Source organism: Cebus imitator, unplaced genomic scaffold (genome assembly GCF_001604975.1).
Source record: "Cebus imitator isolate Cc_AM_T3 unplaced genomic scaffold, Cebus_imitator-1.0 Scaffold241, whole genome shotgun sequence".
NCBI lineage: Eukaryota > Metazoa > Chordata > Mammalia > Primates > Cebidae > Cebus > Cebus imitator.
Window position 1 is genome coordinate 1484436 of NW_016107556.1, and position 20113 is coordinate 1504548.

A 20113-nucleotide genomic window follows, 5' to 3' on the forward strand; every position below is an offset into this window, starting at 1 on the left:
CAGCCCTTTCTGATCTTTTTATCTCCTATACCTAGCCTACAGTGAGTGCTTGATAATTATGTATGAAAGGAATGATTTACCTTGAGATGGGCTCTGAAGAATTAGTACAAAGGCAGGAGGCACAGACCAGAAGACAATCATCAGAGGAGAAAGATTACAGCCGAAGCTCAGAGGAGTGGGAGTGTGAGTGGTATTTGGGGAATAGCATGCAGGGAAAGAGTAGGGGAAAAGTTTGAAAATGTATCTGGGTTACATGGCAAGGCCCTTGGTCACCAGGGCCCCAAATGTCATTGATTTTGGCCAGCAGTGGAATGTCCCTGAAGGCTCTTGAGTGAGACAGTAATGCAATGGGAGCTGTGCATTTCTAAGATTTATTTGGAAACAGTGTGCTGCCTGGATTGAAGAGAGGAAAGACAGGAGATTTAAAAGATACCTCTTCAGCAGCTTTGCAGTAATCAAGCAAGATAATGAAAGTCTGAACTAAAGTGGTAGTAGGTGTGGGGGGAAAATTCAAGGTGCAAAAGTTATTGATGATTTTTCTAACAAGATGGAGGATGGCATTATCTGTGAATAACATCATCTGTGTTATTCACACACAGATGATGCTATCCTCTGTCTCATTCCCATTTTTATCATTGACACTAGAAGCACAGGTAGCTAGAAGCAAAGCGTCATTGCTTATAGTTCATATTTTTTCACATTGAACACATCAAAATAGCCACAAAAAGATCCTGAGCTTCCCAGAAACACACAGAATGCATAGGTAATTTACCAAATGGATAGAATTAAATACTCTAATAGAATAAAACCAAAATGGTTAACTAAAGAGCCTTGTTGGCTAGAAAACAGCAACTTCCATAAAGACATTTATTCAATTAAAAACAAAGCTCAGAAGGTCATGTGTTGATTTCATATCTTCCTGTAAAATACATCTGTAGAATTTTTTAAAAAAATCCACTAGCCTCATAAATTAATACAATTTAGGTTAAACATTTTTCTGGGAAGGAAATAAGCATAGTGGACCTCTGCAATTTAAATGAAGCAATTATTTCAAATAACATTAATCAGGTCTCAGGCAATTGGAACATTAAAACTGCAGCCTAACTCCTTTCCACAAAAAGAATGGTTTCAGAAGTCATTTTAAAAGCTTTCGCCTATAGTCTCAGTGGGAGTGTTTGCTTCACTGGCATTCCTTAACTTCTTTTCTTTCCCCAAAATATGAGAGTACTATGGTTCCTGGAAAGTCACTTCTACCTCCAGTTCCAGGGAAGAAACAACTGACCTATGCTATGACAATGTTTTCCGTCACCATGTGTTTTCCATTACCAAATGTTTCCATTTCCGCAGTGATGGTTCAGGGCTTGTGACCTGACAAGAAAATATATGGTTCACTAGCATTTGGTTGCTAATCACAGAAACTTTCAGTCAAATTGGCTAAAATAATGACATTTGTTTTCTCTTACAATATGAAGTCTAAAGGTAGAGCAACCTAGCCATACCATGGTAAGGGCTCCAGGACTCAGCTTTGCCTACTCCACAGGTTGATATTGTCCTCAGGATGATTTTCCTCATGATCACAAGAAGGCTGCTGGCAGCAGCTAGGGTGACATACTTCCTTTCTCATCCCAAGCACATAAAAGAGAGAAGGAGTCTCTTGCCCTTTAACTGTGCTAATTTAGGACATATGCTCAACCTGAGCCAATCACAAGACCAGGGGAAAATCTTTCCTGAGTAGCTTAAGCTTTGATTCCTGATTTAATCATCATAGTAAGAGGAACAAAACAGTAAGATTGGAGTACACTAGTCGTTCCTGATGATGGAACGAATATCCAAAATGGGCAGTGTTCTCTCAGGAAGGCAGAAGTTAAGAGGTGGAGAAGTACATGTTAATGCAAAAGGATGTTAAAATTCATGTGTTAACTAAGACTGCGAAACTATCATGAGTTGTAAGAAATTACTTGGCGGAAATTCCAAGTAGGCGGCAGAGACGGCAGAGAACTGATTAGATGAATCAATTATATTTAGTACATAAAATGGTAGACAGTAGAAATTGAGAGAGAATTTGGTGTGAAAGTGTTTTAAAGAAAGAGATGCTGGTGTGCTGTGAGTCTCAAGCCCCTACCCTGTGTGGGTGGAGTGTCAAATCTTAGCACAAGCTGAGTAAATGAGGCTATGTTGGAATCACTTGGATAGTTTGCTGTTTCCTTTGCAGTTAGAGAATCAGTGTCGATGTGACTTGACTCTCACTCACCCTGGAAAATCTAGAGGCTGGAGGTGGGCTGGCATGTTGTTTTGGAGGTAGAATGAAGGAGAATTGCTGCTATACTGGGTTGGATCTGCAATCACACAGTTTTGGGGAAAAAGGAACGTGTGAATATTTCCTGTGGCCTGGATGTGGGTGGTAGATACGCAAGAGAGGCACTATAGAAATCATCTTAGATCCTTTCCATTAGGAACACTGGAGGAACAAAGACCCTTAACAAAAATGAAGCTGAAGTGGGTCCCCCATTCCCTAGAGCTTGAAGAGGAATGAAGTGCAGGAATGGCATGTATTTGCCCAGATCAAAGAAACTGTAGGTGAAAAACCACTGTGATATTCAGTTCTCTAAAGAAACCCCCAAAGTGAGTGAACTTTAATCATCTGCCAGACCCAGCAAGTATGAAGCCACCTTATAATATTACCAGTCAAGTGAGGACTCTACTAACCTCTTTTCTGTCTAACCTCCCTGATCACCAGTCCCACAGGGGTCAATAGCTGGAAAGCAAGCTAGAGAAGGAAGAACAGAGAAAGAAAGAAGAACCAGCCTCTAATCCCTGCAAGTGGCCAGTCTATAGCAGCCTCTAATTTAGTTGCGGAAGGGAAGAAGATTTTAAGTTTCATCAAATTTAGAATTTTAATTATTATCTGGGACTGAAGATTTAAAATGATTGAATTGACACTGTGTTTACATCCCAAAGTGACTTTTAAGCTTTTTTTATTAGTTACAAGAGACCTGAAATCATGAGCAATCCAGGAGTTTTCATCCTGGAATCATTTCACCTTGGCCATGATCTATATAAGAAAAAGGAATACTTTGCACCATGCCTCCCAATAACCAGATAACTAATGACTAGACCCTGAGACCTCTGCTATAGCTGCTCAGAAAAACAAGTGTCTTGGCACCTGTGCTTGCACAAAGCAGCAGCAGCAGCAATGTGACCTCTTACGCATGATGTTCACTTCCTCCCAAATCTGGCATGGGGCTATTTGTCTGATGGAATTGAAATCAGGTGTAGAACCAGAGCTGAAGGGAGATTGGAGTTGTAGTCTTGCCTTTCTAGGCTCAAGTATGCAGCATGCACACCCATGTGAGGAGCTGGCATGGAATCAAGGCAACGAGCCTGCAGTGTCTGCCACACTGCTCACACTGCACACCTGGCAATCTATGTCCTGGATAGTTTACTCAAGAGAGAATTAATAAGAAATTGTCCACTTCATGGCCTCACTAGACCTGGAAGCTGACTACTCACGGCCATCCAGGTATGACCCCCTCACTGTCTCCTGCTAAGTGCTACGTTTTGCCCAGACCCACCCTTTCCTTGAGCAATGAAGCTTCTTTTCACAGGTCTCATCAGAGCCCATTCATATCTTATTCATTGATACAGTTTGGCTGTGTCCCCACCCAAATCTCACATTTTGAATTATAATCCTCATATGTTGAGGGAAGTACCTGTAATCACCACATGTCAAGGGAGGGAGGTGATTGGAACATTGAGTCAGCTCCCCCGTGCTGTTCTTGTGATAGTGAGTGAGTTCTTATGAGATCTGATGGTTTTATAAGTGTCTGGCTTTTCTCTATTCACACTTCTCTCTGCTGCCACCTTGTGAAGAAGGTACCTACTTCCCCTTTACCTTCTGCCATGATTATAAGTTTCCTGAGGCTTCCCCAGCCATGTGGAACTGTGAGTCAATTAAACCTCTTTCCTTTATGAATCATCCAGTCTCAGGTAGTATCTTTATAGCAGTGGGAGAATGGACTAATACACCCATCCTCTGGGGCCTATCTGAAGAGCTGCACTGTCCAGGAACCTTTCCATTGACTTTCCACCTGGCTCCTTTTAGTGTCCGTTTTTCTGTTATTTCATAGCATGTCCTTCCCAGAACATCATTCTTTTTTTTTTTACACTGAATTGTATAAACCTTTCTTTGTTTGCGCATTACTTCATTCATTCATGTAACAAATATTTAAAGACCCATTCAATGTGCTTTGCTTGGTGTTAGGTGGTGAATAAAATAGGCATAGTCTCTGTCCTATTAAAGTTTACAACCATGTATGGTGGGGACAGACATTGAACAAGTAAGCACATATGTAAATATATAATCCAGATTGCAATAAGAGTTATGAAAGAAAATTACCAAGAGCTTTGAGAGAGTAAATCAGGGGTCTATCTTAAGTTGGGTAGTCAGAGGAGTTGGCCCCTAGCAGGTAATATTTAAAACAGGAGTATAAGCAGGGGTTAGACAGGTGAGCAGTAAGAGAAAAAACATTCCAAGCAGAATGAATTGTATGTTTAATGACCTTGAGTCAGGGGAGAGATCAAAGCATTCTGGGAATTAAAAGAAGGATAGTATGTTTGGGCATGGTGGTACAGGGTCAGTAGCAAGAGTAAATGAGCTTAGAAATATAAGCAGATCTCATGGAGCCTTCTAGGCTGTGTTAAGAACTTTAGTTTTAAATCCATGAATATTGAAAAATTTTTGAAGGGTTTATAGCAGAGCAGTAATATAACACAATTATTGATTTAAAAGAACACCCTAGTTCCTCAGTGGAAAATGGATTGCAGAAGAGCAGGAGCAAAAGAAAAGAAACTAGCTAGGGAGTAACCACAAATGTCCAGACAAGAAGTCTGGACAGTGGCTGGCCATGAGGGTGGTTGCAGGGGAGTTGGAAAGAATGGTTTATAATTGTTGTTGTCTCCCAAATAGATCATGAGCTTTGTGTCTTTTGTGTATGCTGGGCGTCCTCCTTGGTGAAAACCTATAGCTCTACTCCAGAAGTAAATATAATGAATCAATACATTAATTAGTTAGTTAAATACATGCTGTTTTAATCTCTTAAAAAGAGGAGCTGATCTATATTAACTGGATCAAGCATTTTACAACTGCTGAGAAAGCAATTATATAGACATATAGTCGATCCATTTACTTTGCTAAGAAGACAGACTAGTTGCGAGAGTCAGTTTGGTTACTTTGGTCATATTAACAACTAAATAATGCAGACTATATGGTTATTCAGAATTATGTCTAGTCACTATGCCAGTTCAAGAGAAAATCAATTCTATTTAGGTCAGTTTAAATCTGTTTATTTCATAGAGCTTTGAATGCACAACGTAGCATTATAGTATATAACAGCAGTTCCTAAAACATTTTTAATCTCATAAACCAATATTTTTTTCTAAAAATTGAGGGACTGCTTAAGGTTGATACTTTTCAGATTGTCAAGTAAGGGCATTAAATCAAACAATCAAACAGTTTCACATCTTAGCCACAAGCAACAAAAACTAATTCTGGCTGACAAGTAGAAAAAAATTGATGATGAGAGTTTTGTGGTCTGGAGGCTAGCCAAACTACCAAGAACACTGCCCCAAATCTTTGATATGATGAAGACACCACTGCCACTGTGGGTGCCACTAAGCAGCAGACGCCACAGGTTACACGGCTAATGTCACTAACGCTGCTTGCTGATGGCACCACTAACTGACTTGTGGTCCTTGGAACCTGGATATAGTCATTATTGCTGCCACCATTTATCCTCAGAATGGACTCTGTACAGGCCTTGCTTCCCACACAAGGACTGGATAATGCCTACCTACAGTAGTGAAGGGAGATCTTCTTCACTCAACCTACTGATTTCAATACTAGTCTCTTCCAGAAATACTGTCACAGATATACTACAAAGTAATGTTTCACCAAATACCTGGGTATCTCTTTGCCCAGTCAAGCTGACAAATAAAATGAACTATCATATGACCTAATCAAAGCATATAGAACACTGCAGAATACTGAAGATTTAAAATGTTAATATAGGGTTTTTTTTTTTATGAAGAGCTTCATACCAATAAATTGAAATTTTTAGAAAAGGTAGAATAATTCCTAGTAAAAATTTTACCAAATTGATAAAAAAAATAAGTTGTTAAAAACCTAAATTCAGATATGTGATTAAAAATTTTCCACAAAGGAAATTACTGGCCCAGATAACTTCACTGGTGAGTTCTATCAAACGTTTAAGGAAAAAATAAGCTCAACCTTTTACAAGCTTGAAATATTAAAAGAAAGTAAACTCCTCTAACTTTTATGAGACTAACAAAATATTGAGATTAAAACCTGACAAGGAGAATATGAGAAAAGAAAATTACCTGTCACTTTTACTTATGAAGTTGGATATAAACAAAGTAAATATTAGATAAGATATTATTACCAAGTCAGGTTATACCAGGAATGGGAGATTGACTTAAAAATAGAATATCAATTAAGATAGTTGGCCTCAACATCTTAAAGGAGAAATTCATCTGATCCTCTCAATATATGCAGAAAAAGCAAAAGATAAAATTCATTTTCCAATCATGTTAGCAAACTTATTCATAAGTTTTCTCCTAAAATTTCCTACATGAAAAGAGAATTCTTGTAAAGACTAAAGAATAACCATTAAAAACCTTCAGTAAACACCACACCTAATAATGAGCTATTAGACAACTTTTTTTTGAGGTCAGGTACAATACAAGGATACCACTATCAATACTTCTATCTAACTTTATACTGGAGGGCCTCGTGAGAACAGTTACACAAACAAGAAAAAGAAATAAAAGACATAGGATTGTAACAATTGAAAACTGTTGCTATTCATAGATAATATGAATATATGCACTGAAAATCCAACAGAATCTATGGATGAGTTGTTAAGAATAAAAATTAGTAAGCTAGCTGTATATAAAATCAATGTACAGAATCAATATATGACAATTGTGGAACTATAGAACAACTCAAGTGTCTATTAATAACAAAGGGATAAATAAATTATAGTTATGTAATGGTTTTTATATAGTAATAAAAGTGAATGAATTATAGGTACATGCAAGTATATGGATGACTTTTGCAAACGTAACGTTGAACAAAAAAAGCAAGGCACAAAAGAGTTATACATTACAATTCTGTTTACATACATTTCAAGATCACACATAAATTATGCTAAGAGAAGGAGCCAGACAAGAAGTGTATGTATGAATATGATTCCACTCATATGAAAGTCTATAGCAGGCCACACTAACCTATAGTGATAGAAAGCAGATAAGTGGTACCTGCGGCTGGAACTTGGGGGATTTACTGCAATGAGACATAAGAAAATTTTTGGAGTGATGGAAACTCTGTATCTTGATTGGGCATGTACATTTGCAAAGGCATGTACTTTTGCAAAACTCAGAAAATTAACTTTAAATGCGTACGTTCTTAGTGTACATAAAGTATGCCATATTAAATATGATATAACACATTTTAAAATAGGCACAATGGTAAAATTATGAGGAAAACTAAAAAAATGATTATCCCCCGAGCCTGACCAATGGTTACCCCCAGAGAAAGAAATACATGGAGATAAGCAGGGTTGTAGAGTCTTAGGCATGTTCTATTTATTGACCTGAGTATGGCTGTATCAGTTTCACTTTACAGTTATTTTGTTAAATTATAAATATATGTTTTATGCATATATGTGTGTGTTTCTGTGTGTGTGTATATATTTCAAAATAAAACAAAAAAGTGAAAACATAGCTAAATCTAGAAAACAATGCTTCCCTCTGGCCCTCGATGGAGTGGACTATCATGAGGCTCCTCTTGTTCCTGCTTTCAGCTGGGGAAGGTGATGCGAGGAACAAAGCATTTTAGCAGTGATCATGTTGGTGGGAGACCCTCCACATTTCTTTAAATAAGTTATGCCGAATGTCTTGTTTCAAAAAATATTTTTGTTTCAAAAAATATCTCCTTTCCATGTAAGTAGGAGATTTGACCCTTACTTCAGCATTGGCTACAAGAGAGATTTATTTGGATTTTGGGAAGAAAACTCAAGTTAAGAGAGGCTTAACACCCCTGTAAAGTGAACTATATTCTTTATATTGTGGGTTAACTCTCACATGTACACTTCTAGATCAAGTTTTTTTTTCATATGTTTGTCTTTGATCATTACTATGTTCATATTCCCAGAAAAGTACCATACAATTTTCTGGAAGTGGGTTGGTGACCTTATCAGTCAGGATAAATTAGATGATGCTGTGGCAATAAAAAATGGCAAAATCTCAGAGAACTGATAGAATGTACATTTATTTCTTAGTCATGCCAAGTCCCTGTGGGTCTAGGTGCCTCTGAAGACGGTTGCTGTCTGTGTGATACAAGGCTGCCATTCTGGGCTGCTTCAGTCTCATGGCCACTCTGTATCAGCATGCACGCCCGCAATCGCCAGGTGGCCAAGACAGAGATGGGAGAGTCAAGCACTGACAATGAAATGCTTTCATATGGAAGTTACATAGGCCACATATCTCATTGGCTAAGGCAAGTCCTACATGTTTACTCGTGTCTTCAAGGGGGCAGGAAAGTGCCAATCTCCTGCATGTCAGAAGATGAGGAGAACTGATACACCAGTGAGCAACATAATGTCCAGCACAGTTACCTACCAGAATTTGGCCAAAATAAATTTTACATTTTGTAAAGATGAAGTGAATCCTGCTTGAATGGGAAGAGCAATGGACTGAAGTTTGTGTCCCCCTACCCAGCTCATATGCTGAAACTTTAATTCCAATGCGATGGTGTTTGAAGTTGGGGCCATTGGTTAATAATTAGGTCATAAGGGTAGAACCCTTATGAATGGAATTAATTCCCACAAAATGAAAGGTGAGATAGAATTAAAAAGTTCTAGTGTGTGTGCGTGTGCACCTACGCGCACGTGTCTGTGTGTTTTGAGACGTGGCTTTGATCTGTCACCCAGGCTGGAGTGCAGTAGCGTGATCTCAGCTCACTATAGTCTCTTCCTCCCAGGCCCAAAAAAATCTTCCTGCCTCAGCCTCCCAAGTAGCTGGGACTACAGGCATGTGCCACCATGCCTGACTAATTTTTGTATTTTTTGTAGAGACAGGGTTTCACCATGTTGGTCACGCTGGTCTCAAACTCCTGGACTCAAGTGATCCACCTACCTCAGCCTCCCGAAGTGCTGGGATTACAGGTGTGAGCCACCTCGTCTGCCCAAAAAGTTCTAATGTTTAATAGCAGACTACGGTGACTATACTTAGCTACAATATTTTGTTATTTTAAAGTATCTAAAAGAGAGGACTTGAAATGATACCAACACATAGAAATGATAAATGCTCAAAGAGATGGATGCCCCAAACACCCTGACTTGGTAGCTATACATTCTATACATATAAAAAACACTCACATGTATGCATAAATATATGAAATAGTTGTATCTATAAGACAAAAGAGACCAGAAAGCAAGCTCACTGCTTTTCAGCCACATGAGGATACAATGGAAGTTGGCAGTCTGCAACCAGGAGGAGAACCTTCACCAAAACTCGACCATGCTGGTACCAGGATCCTGGACTTCCAGCTTCAAGAACTGTGGGAAATACAGTTCTGTTATTGATAAGCCACCTGGTTTATGTTATTTGGTTATAGTAGCCCCAGTTAAGATGCATAATGATGTTAGTGATACATTGCTTTTGTTTAATACTTTGGAGTTTATGAAGCATTTTCTCAACATATTTTCATTTATTTATTCAGCAAAAATTTTTAAGCATGATTATGGGATAGGCACCGTGCTAGGAACCAAATATGTAAGACATAGGCTGTACCCTTCCTCATGATGATATCATGTGGTAATCACAATATAAAAGCCTGTAAGGGCACAATGATAGCCTAGAGGAGAGAGTGCTCCTCACCATCAGGGATAGAAAGAAGACTTCTTGGATGATGTGATCTTTATTTAAGCTGGTGTGTCAAAGATAAGTAGGAGTTTATCAGGCAGAAGGGATAGGGAGATGGCAAAGGCAATTCAGAGGGCAGAAAAAGGTTGCACAAAGGCATGGGGAGTTGTCTCATGTACTCCCCACAAAACCCCAGGAAGCAGGCATTGGAGTCAAGTCACTCCCAAGTTTTTTTTGTAGTGCATCAATAGTAGCTTTATTGATTATTATTTCTTATGGAGCTAATGAAATAGATGTGCTTGGAAGAAACAGAGACACAAAAAGTAAGTGATTTTCTCAGGTTACATACCTAATACAAGGCAGAGAAGAACTCAAGTCTTTTAACTTCAAATCCTGTGTCCTAAACACTTAGTATTGTTTAAATAAAATGTACATCTTAAAGTAATGAACATATCTATTTCACTCAACTTATCTTGACTATATTAAAGCCTGGCATAAAATGAGTATTCAATAAATAATGGTAAAATGTAAAGCTCTAAATGACTCTGCCTTCAATGTGCAAAATGTGCTCCATGCAGGCAGAAAGCATGTCTCTTTTGTTTATTATTATATGTCTGGCTTCTAGTACAGTATATGACACATTATGGGGTTCTCTAAAACATTTATTGAATAAATAAATGAATGAGTGAATCTCTAAGTCTTTACATTAAACCAATGGAAAAAGTTTCCCTGATCTATTTGAACCTTCAAATAATCCTTTAACTTGCATTCATAACACTTCCGTTCTATATGTTGTCCACTTTACATTACAGTGCAGAGTTGCTGGGACATGGAAGTGTGGGTCTAATGGAAAGAACCTTGCTCAGTGCTTCGAACAGGTAGGCATTCCCTCAGTATGGGTTGGATGACTGAACAGCAAACGCATGGCTGTCATTATTCATCTGAAACAACACATCTGTGTGGCTTAAACCTTCAGAGACTGGAGATTTATTACACATTAGTGATTACTTCAAACATTGGAGATTAATGAGGCATGAGAGATTATTTCAGACTTTAGTGATCTCAGGAGTTTAGTAAACACTGCAAGCTCTTCAGTCAGCATCGAAAGGTCTGATGGGGCCTCAGCAAGACTTATTTATAGAAACTCTGGTTCTGCACCAGTGGTGGGTCTGCCCTTTTTATTTTGAGAGAGGATTGAAAAGATAGTTTAGGGTGTTTGCACACCAGTCCTTATCCCAGTGGCATATCAGAATGCTTTGATAAGTCACCTTTAGGACTAACTATATTTTTGTCTGGCTATTCAGACAGTCTTGTATCTGAAAACATAGAGGCTAAAATCACCTGTCTATCAGTAATTAGTTTTCAGCGTTTTACTATGCACCAAAGTGTGCATTAACTAGTCACTTAAGTGGACAGTAAAGGAAAAAACATAAGGCACAGTCTTTGCTCTTTGGGAGGCCGAGGCGGGTGGATCACGAGGTCAAGAGATCGAGACCATCCTGGTCAACATGGTGAAACCCCGTCTCTACTAAAACTACAAAAAATTAGCTGGGCATGGTGGNCCCAGGAGGCGGAGGTTGCGGTGAGCCGAGATCGCGCCATTGCACTCCAGCCTGGGTAACAAGAGCAAAACTCCATCTCAAAAAAAAAAAAAAAAAAAAAAAAAAACAAAAACAAATAAAAAAAAAAAAAAAAAAAAAAAAGAAGGATGCAAACCAAATGGGGAAATAGAATCATAAAAGAAGTCTTGACTCCAATGCCAAATCACTGAGCAGTAGTCCAAAAAAGGAATGGCCCCAGGGTATCAAGAGCATCCAGGAAGGCTTACTGGAAGAGGGAGGACTTGAGATGTTTGGGTTTGGACTGTCACGCCTGCTTGTCAACTCCTGTGATGCAGGCACAGGGTATTATGCTCCATGCCATTTCCAGAATAGGCCTGCCTTATAAAATTATTCACGGCCTGCTCACTCTGCCTGGAATATTTTTCTTCCACTTTTTGGCCTGGCCAAATCCCCTTTAAGTTCCAGTTCAAATATAATTTCTTCATCTAGATCCTTCCCTTACCTCCTTTGGCACCTGGGCAAAGTCAGTCACTCCCTTCTTTGGTCTCCCACAGCCTTTTGTGTGTGTCTAATGCACTTAACCACTGTGTAGTAATGAATTGTTCGTGTCTCTGTTTCCTCACTCAAATGTGTCTGGAAAGTCATGAGATCTCAATAAATATTGCTTATATATTTGGATAGATAAATTAACTGGAGAAGAAATTTCTAATTTGAGACCAGTAGGCGATCTAATAAAATGGGTTCAGACTCTTAAAGACCTTTTAAAAGACAAGCCAAAGGGAGAGAGGAAGGAAGAAAGGAAGGGAATGAAGGAAGAAAGGAAATGAAGGAGGGAGAGAGGGAAGAAGGAGAGGAAAAAGGAAGGGAGAAAAAAATGGTATGTTTAAGTAGGTTAAGGGAAAACATCAAAGCTTTTTTTTTAATGACCCAGAAAATAAAAGTTCTCCATAACCCCACTTCTCAGACATATTTACTGTTAACATATTTGTGTTTCTCCAGCAGTTTTTCTATGCATATAAATATGTCAGTGAATTTTTCTACAATTTATATTCCCACTGTTCATGCAGAAAAGTGCTCCAAAATTCAGTCAACCAACAAACATTTATTGTATACTTAAGAACTGCCATATTATGGTAAACAAAACACATTATCCATGCCTACCATGAATTTTACAGTATAATGGATAAAATAACATCTAAAAATTATAAATTAAGTAAAGGATTAAAATGTGCAATGATTCATTTGCACCATTGCTATGGATGTTTTCAACAGAAGCATGATATGATGAATGCAGTGTGTAGGATGTAAGCCGGCACAGAATAGATTGAACAGGACAGATATGAGCTGAAGAAAGATGTTATGAGAGACATGGACATGGGTGTTGGCAATGGGAATAGGGAAAGAAGGTGAAACCAGGAAAGATTTTAAGTAAAATTTTAAAATATGTGGTCCATGAATCCCTTTAAGGATACAAGGAAAAACTAGGATTTTAAGACCCCGAGTTTAGACTTTATGTATAGTTTATCTGTGTGATTTTCTATGAACAGTAAGTTTTATAGGTTTTATCAGCCTCTCTATAGGGGCACCATAGCATACTGTTTTAAGATAATTGAGATGGTTAATTTTATGTGTCAATTTGACAAGACTCATGAATGCCTAGATAGCTGGTAAAACATTATTTCTGGGTATGTCTGTGAGAATATTTCTGGAGTAATACAGCATTTGAATCCGTAGACTGAGTAAAGAAGACCCACCCTCTGCAATGTACATTATTTGGGTGTTGTAGATTTCACCACTACACAATATATCCATGTGACGAAACTGCACTTGTATCTGCTAAATCTATTTTTTTAAATATAAGAGAAGATCAACCCTAACCAATGTGAGTGGGCATTATCCAACCCACCAATGGATTCACATAGATCAAAAAGGCAGAGGAATGGTGAATTCACTCTCTGCTTGAGCTGGGACAACCACTTTCTCCTGCTGCTGGACATTGGTGCTCCTGGTTCAGCCTTTGGACTCAACCAGGACTTATGCTGCTTTTAGCCCACCAGCTCTTGGGCCTTCAGACTAGGACTGGGACTGGGATTTACACCACTGGCTCCTCTTGTTCTCAGATATTCAGATTTCAACTTGAACTACACCACTGATTTTCCAGGGCCTCCAGCTTGTAGATGGCAGATTGTGGGACTACCCAGCCTCTGTAATCACGTGAGCCAGTCTCTCATAATAAATCTCTTTCGATATATCTCTTTTTTCCTATTGGTTCTCCTTCTCTGAAGAGGCCTGACTACCATAATCACTAATTTTGGAGTTGAAAAGGAAAGCTAGGTTCACACACCTTTACTTACTAGCTTTGAGATCTTAGAAAGTTACTTAACCTGGAGATAACAAAAAAATAACAATAATATAAAGTGTCTATCACCTATCAATTTTTACTCTTTAGAGATCTATTACCCAAAAGATAAAAATAAATAGTTTAAAGAAAGAAGAGGCAGGGTTTGATGTCTGATTGATGTGTGGGAGAGTAAAGAAAAATAGGAGAAAAAGGCCTCCAAGGTTTCTGGTACAGAAGATGAAATGGATGAAGCTTTATGACAGGAGCATTAAAGACAAACTGTAATCTCTCTGCATTGTGCCATTTTCAGAATGCTAGGAGGGGTCCAATTATAGACTCACATTAGTAAGTTTAGGAAGTTTAGATTGCCTTTCTGATTATCAAAAGTGTCGACTCTTATTTTTATTGAAGACTAAACGCAGATGTTGGCAGGGTATTAGAATAGCAGAGGAAGAAGAAGAAAGTTGAGTAGGAGAATGGTGCTGGGCAACAAAAAAATCTAAGAGATCTTCAAATTCAGATAATTTATAAGTAGTCATTATTCATAAAGCAGCTGATAAAAATTATTATACTTGGCTGGTGGGGACGGGCTGGATGAGGGCCATTTGGACTTGACCACAATATATTATTTACAAATTATCACTTACATATAGTTTTAGAGACTTCCTGACAAGGTTCAAAGAAGTTGTCAATGATCATACAACTTAAATATGCACATCTCATTGCCAGACCATCTGTACTACAGTATAAATTAGTATGTTTATCTTATATTTTTACTTTTTCTTTTTAGAATTTTGAGAAAATGTTAAACTACAGAAATGCTATAAATTGATTATTTTTGTTATAGTTCTTTCATTAATATTTATGTAAATCATTTAATTATAGCAATATTATATTACATTGTTGTGCTTTTTAATTTGCTTTTGACTTTTAGAAAATGTTTAAATGCAGAAGCCACAAAAAAATGGAGGTGACCTGTCCCTCTCTTGTTCTCTAAGAAATCATAGAGGCCTGCAAAGCCACTGTGGTAAGCGTGGTGGAGAGGGGCACATGGAGCTATGAAAGCACACCTTTTTCTTTCTTTTTTTTTAATTGTACTTTAGGTTCTGGGATACATGTGCAGATCATGCAGGGTTGTTCCATAGGTACACACATGGCAATGAGGTTTGCTGCCTCCATCCCCCGATCACCCACATCTGGCATTTCTTCCCATGTTATCCCTCCCCAACCTCCCCACCAATCTCCGCTGTCCCTCCCTTGGCCCCCACCAACAGACCCCAGTGTGTGATGCCCCCCTCCCTGTGTCCATGTGTTCTCATTGTTCAACACCCGCCTATGAGTGAGAACATGTGGTGTTTGATTTTCTCTTCTTGTGTCAGTTTGCTGAGAATGATGATTTCCAGATTCATCCATGTCCCTGCAAAGGACACAAACTCATCGTTTCTTATGGCTGCATAGTATTCCATGGTGTATATGTGCCACATTTTCCTTGTCCAGTTTATCGTCAATGGGCATTTGGGTTGGTTCCACGTCTTTGCTATTGTTAACAGTGCCGCTATGAACATACGTGTGTGAGTGTCCTTGTAATAGAATGATTTGTAATCCTTTGGGTATATACCCAGTAATGGGATTGCTGGGTCAAATGGAATTTCTATTTCTAGGTCCTTGAGGAATCGCCACACTGTCTTCCACAATGGTTGAACTAGTTTACACTCCCACCAGCAGTGTAAAAGTGTTCCTATTTCTCCACATCCTCTTCAGCATCTGTTGTCTCCAGAGATTTTAATGATCGCCATTCTAACTGGCATGGGATGGCATCTCAATGTGATTTTGATTTGCATTTCTCTAATAATCAGGGATGATAAGCATTTTTTCATATATTTGTTGGCCGCATATATGTCTTCTTTTGAAAAGTGTCTGTTCATATCCTTCTCCCACTTTTTGATGGGTTTGTTTATTTTTTTCTTGTAAATCTGTTTTAGTTCTTTGTAGATTCTGGATATTAGCCCTTTGTCAAAAGGGTAGATAGCAAAAATTTTTTCCCATTCTGTTGGTTGTCAGTTCACTCTAATGATTGTTTCTTTTGCTGTACAGAAGCTCTGGAGTTCAATTAGGTCCCATTTGTTTATTTGGGCTTTTGTTGCCAATGCTTTTGGCGTTTTAGTCATGAAGTCCTTGCCTATGCCTATGTCCTGAATGGTTTTGCCCAGGTTTTCTTCTAGAGTTTTTATTGTGTTAGGTTTTATGTTTAAGTCTTTAATCCATCTGGAGTTAATTTTAGTGTAAGGTGTCAGGAAGAGGTCCTGTTTCTGCTTTCTGCACACTGCTAGCCAATTTTCCCAACACCATTTATTAAACAGGGAATCCTTTCCCCATTGCTTCTTTTTGTCAGGTTTATCAATGATCAGATGTTTGTAGATGTATGGCGTTGCCTCCAAGGCCTCTGTTCTGTTCCATTGGTCTATATTTCTGTTTGATTACTGTAGCTTTTCAAAGGGCTCCATGAGAATTTCTGTTCCAGTCACATCTTGAAAATTGCAAAAAATAAAACAAAATATAGATATTTTTATTTACCAATGAGCAGATATGTATCTGTCTTTAACAAGACAGGTTACAACTGCTTTTTGAGAATCTATCGTTTGTCTAAGAATCTGGGGAAATAAAAAGAAATAAAAATACATGGTTTTCTATTCTTAAGTTCTTGCAGGCGTGGTATCAAGATTTTTGTCTAAGAAATGATTAGGAAGCAATGGTAGATTAATCCTGGACAGTTCCTCAGGATGCTATTTTACTGGTTCTTTACTTTTACTGTCAAAGAAGACAGTTTATGATAATAAGGTATTTAATGATTTAAAGCCCAAACCTATCTTCCAGGCCTTATGATGCTATATGCTTCTTTCTTGTTGAATGCTTGTTCTAGTACCTATGCAGACTCATACCTCCCTTTGCAGAATTGTTGCTCTCTGCAAGCCTGTCTACAGTCCGTCTTCATACAAAATGGGATCTTCCTGAACAGGTAAAATGCCAAGCACATGTCATGTTCATTATTTTTTAGGAGAAAAGATTATTCTTTGCACCCAAAGTTTCTAGGATTTGTGTCATGTGATCCTATTACCTGGCTGAAATAGATTGAACCAGAAATTGAGGCCAAAGGTAACTATCAATAGCTGAACATAGTAATAGTGGCTAAATATTTAATGAGCACTTACTGTGAGTCAGATACTGCTGAGATCTTCACTTGATGATTGTTTTTATTTAATCTTCACAACAGTCCTAGGAGGTTGGTTTCAATATTATTAAATCCATCTTAGTAATAACACACATGTAGCCAGAGATACCCTGACAGGATTCAAAACATCGGCAATAATCATTCAGTTTTAAATGCATGTGTCTCGTCTAGACCATAGCATCACAGAGGCTTAGTCATGGGTCCAGTTCACAGACTAGTAAGTGGAGTTGCTGGGGTTTCAACCCTGAGTCTTTCTGCCTGCCTGACTCTCCCACCCTCCTTCTTCACCCATAGCCCATGTGGTGGCCTCCTCCCACTCTATAGCTGACTCTGCTCCACATTCAATGATTACTCAATCAAATTCTCTCCTCCTAGAGGATATTTCAAATGTGCCTCTTATGGAGGATGGAAGAGGCAGAAATAGGAAAGAAGTAAAGAGAGAAAAATGCTTAGGAAGATGAGTGTTCACAGGAACCAGGAAAAGTGAGAGGACAACTATATCACTAGGACTAAGATGAGGTCACAGAGATGCTGAGGCACACTACATGTCCCTGATAGTCAACATTCCAGCTCTCATTAGCTTAATGGTGTGACATTTCCCCAAAGAAGTCACCTTAGCACATCTCTGGCCCACACTCTTTGAGCAAACTTGATACAGAAGGGATCTTTTGCTTGGGCAAGGTCATGTTCCTAAATTAATTACCATAGCAGAAAGTTAACTCTGACAACATTTCTAGCACCAACAACACATGGAGTGCTCTTAAATTAATGACAGATATTATCAGCACTTCAAGAGAATTTAGGAGATAATCTGACTGTGAATGAATACCTGCTAAAAGCTTACTTGAAGCAGTATCTGAGAGTGACTCTGAGAGACTTGTTAGTTTTCCGATCCTTCAGCTTCTTGAAATCCTCTCCCAGCATTAAATGAGGTCATCTCTGAGTAAAGATTTAGTATTACAGTTTTTGCTCTAATGGAGAGTCATTTAAGGAACATCATTTAAAATAATAAATCCCTTTCATTCCATAGGGAGGAAAAATCTATTTTTGCAGGTAAACAACATATGCTTCCTTTCAATATAAAGAGGATTTTAATAACAGAATAGCTTTTCCGTATTTTCCTAGCTGCCAGGAAACTCATAGCTAGAGTATAAATAGTAAAATGCAGCAACTAATGGATCTCAGATGCCTGGGACCATTTATATGATTGCTGTTGTCAAGTATGTTTGTTTTCATTTTTTTTAAAAATGACCTGTTTTATATATTTTACTAATATAAGTTTTTGCCAGACATTTTCGGAAGTGTTAGGTTGAACCGTCTGAAGTTGTTATTAATCATGTTTAACCTACAAAATGAGCAATTCCAGTTGGTTCAATTGATGAATCAGAGATAAACTGATAAATGGAAACAAATACAAGATACAGATATGTACATGGGAAAAAGTCTAAAAGGGCATATGGCAAAATTTTAACTGGGAAAGTCTGTGATGGGACTATATGTCCTTTTTATTTTCTTCTCTCCGCTTTGTGTATTTTCTGAATTTTCAATTTATTCTACTCATCAGCATGGTTGCTTCTTTCTCTTTGTCTCTGTCACAGATTTTGTCTCATTATCCTGTATCGTGCCATTAAAAAAGCATAAATGTGTGTGTGTGTGTGTGTGTGTGTGTGTGTGTGTGTGTGTGTGTTTCTTCTGTGAATTTCTTGAGAACAAATATTGTGTCTTGTTTATTTTTATATCCACCATACCTGGCACACAGGAGGATTCAATAAATGCTTGCCTGATTGAATAATAAATGTATCTAAGTCAGGCTTAACCAAATCAGAACACAATTCATATACAACTTTTTCTGTCTTGGCTGTAGTAACCAATTTTTCTAAAAATAATTGAATAAAGTACCATAATGACTTCTTGTATTTTATATCTTCACTTTCATTAATATACTAACCTTTTGATGACATACATTCCTATATTCTATTCAGGTGACATTTACATTTATTTTCAGTTTATTCTGAGCCAGCAGTGGCTTTAGTATTTCATGACTATAGCCCTAAGATCATACTTGGATGTTTTCCAGGTTTCTTAAATTGAATGGAAGTTATGTTCAAAGGATGGCCTTGACTCTTGTTCTCTCTGGCTTGGAATTGTTTCTTTTCATGAACTAAGTATCTACCCCAATTCTGTATAGCAAATAACCTTGAGATCATCTTGTCTCAGAGCTTTGCTCTATGCTTCACCTCAGTGAGACTGTTCAGAGTTTACAGGATCCCTTTATGAATGGTGCCCTGGGCCTGAGATGTATAAACAGCTCCACAGTCCCATGTACATGGAGGTAGTAGGCTGTGATAAGGTCAACACATTGCAAGATTTAATGTGCATGCAAATTACCTGGGGATCTTGTTAAAATGGGGGTTCTGATTCAGTTGGTCTGGGGCAGGGCCTACGGTCCTACATTCTAACAAATTGCTGCTGTTGCTGCTGCTCTGGGCCCACAGTTTGAGTAGCAAGAATATAAGCCTTCTTGTTTAGCCCTGGGTATCCCTAAATGCTCCAACTGGGAGTCTGAAGAGGCCCCATCTCTGGTAAGTGCAAAAGTTCTATAGATTGGCAGCATTGCATCTGAGTCCTACCTCAGATTAGTCAAAGATTTCAGTAATTCTCCATTCTCTTCATCCTTCCAGATGTGCTCTGAAAGGTACCGTGTGAAAGCCCAGGGTTCTCACTGTAGCATTCCACCTGGGCATAGGCTTTCTCTCTGCTCTGAATTATCCTGTCATGCATCCAATCAATTCAAGTTCCTGATTGAATTGTCTGACAGAAGACAATTTGAGAAACCAGCCATGGCTCAATAATGTCAATGAACAATAGGATTTAATGTGTTAATTTCATTTGGAAAACAAAAGTTCTCAGTTCGTATTATTGCTCTGCCATTCACCAGCTATGGATCTCATCAAGTCACTTAGTGCCTGTAGTAGGCTGAATAGATGCTTTCCAAAGATGCTCACATTCTTCTCCCCAGAACCTGTAAATGTTACCTTA

General features: G+C 38.3%; 1 long non-coding RNA gene across 1 annotated transcript in view; it reads left to right on the forward strand.

Annotated features, from left to right (window-relative positions):
- The window catches only part of LOC108282464, a 43293-nt gene extending 31864 nt beyond the window's left edge, over positions 1-11429 (forward strand). The window contains exon 4 of the long non-coding RNA XR_005195434.1: positions 10755-11429. This is a non-coding gene — a long non-coding RNA (uncharacterized LOC108282464). The remainder of the gene's footprint in view (positions 1-10754) is intronic.
- Positions 11430-20113: the final 8684 nt, after the last annotated feature.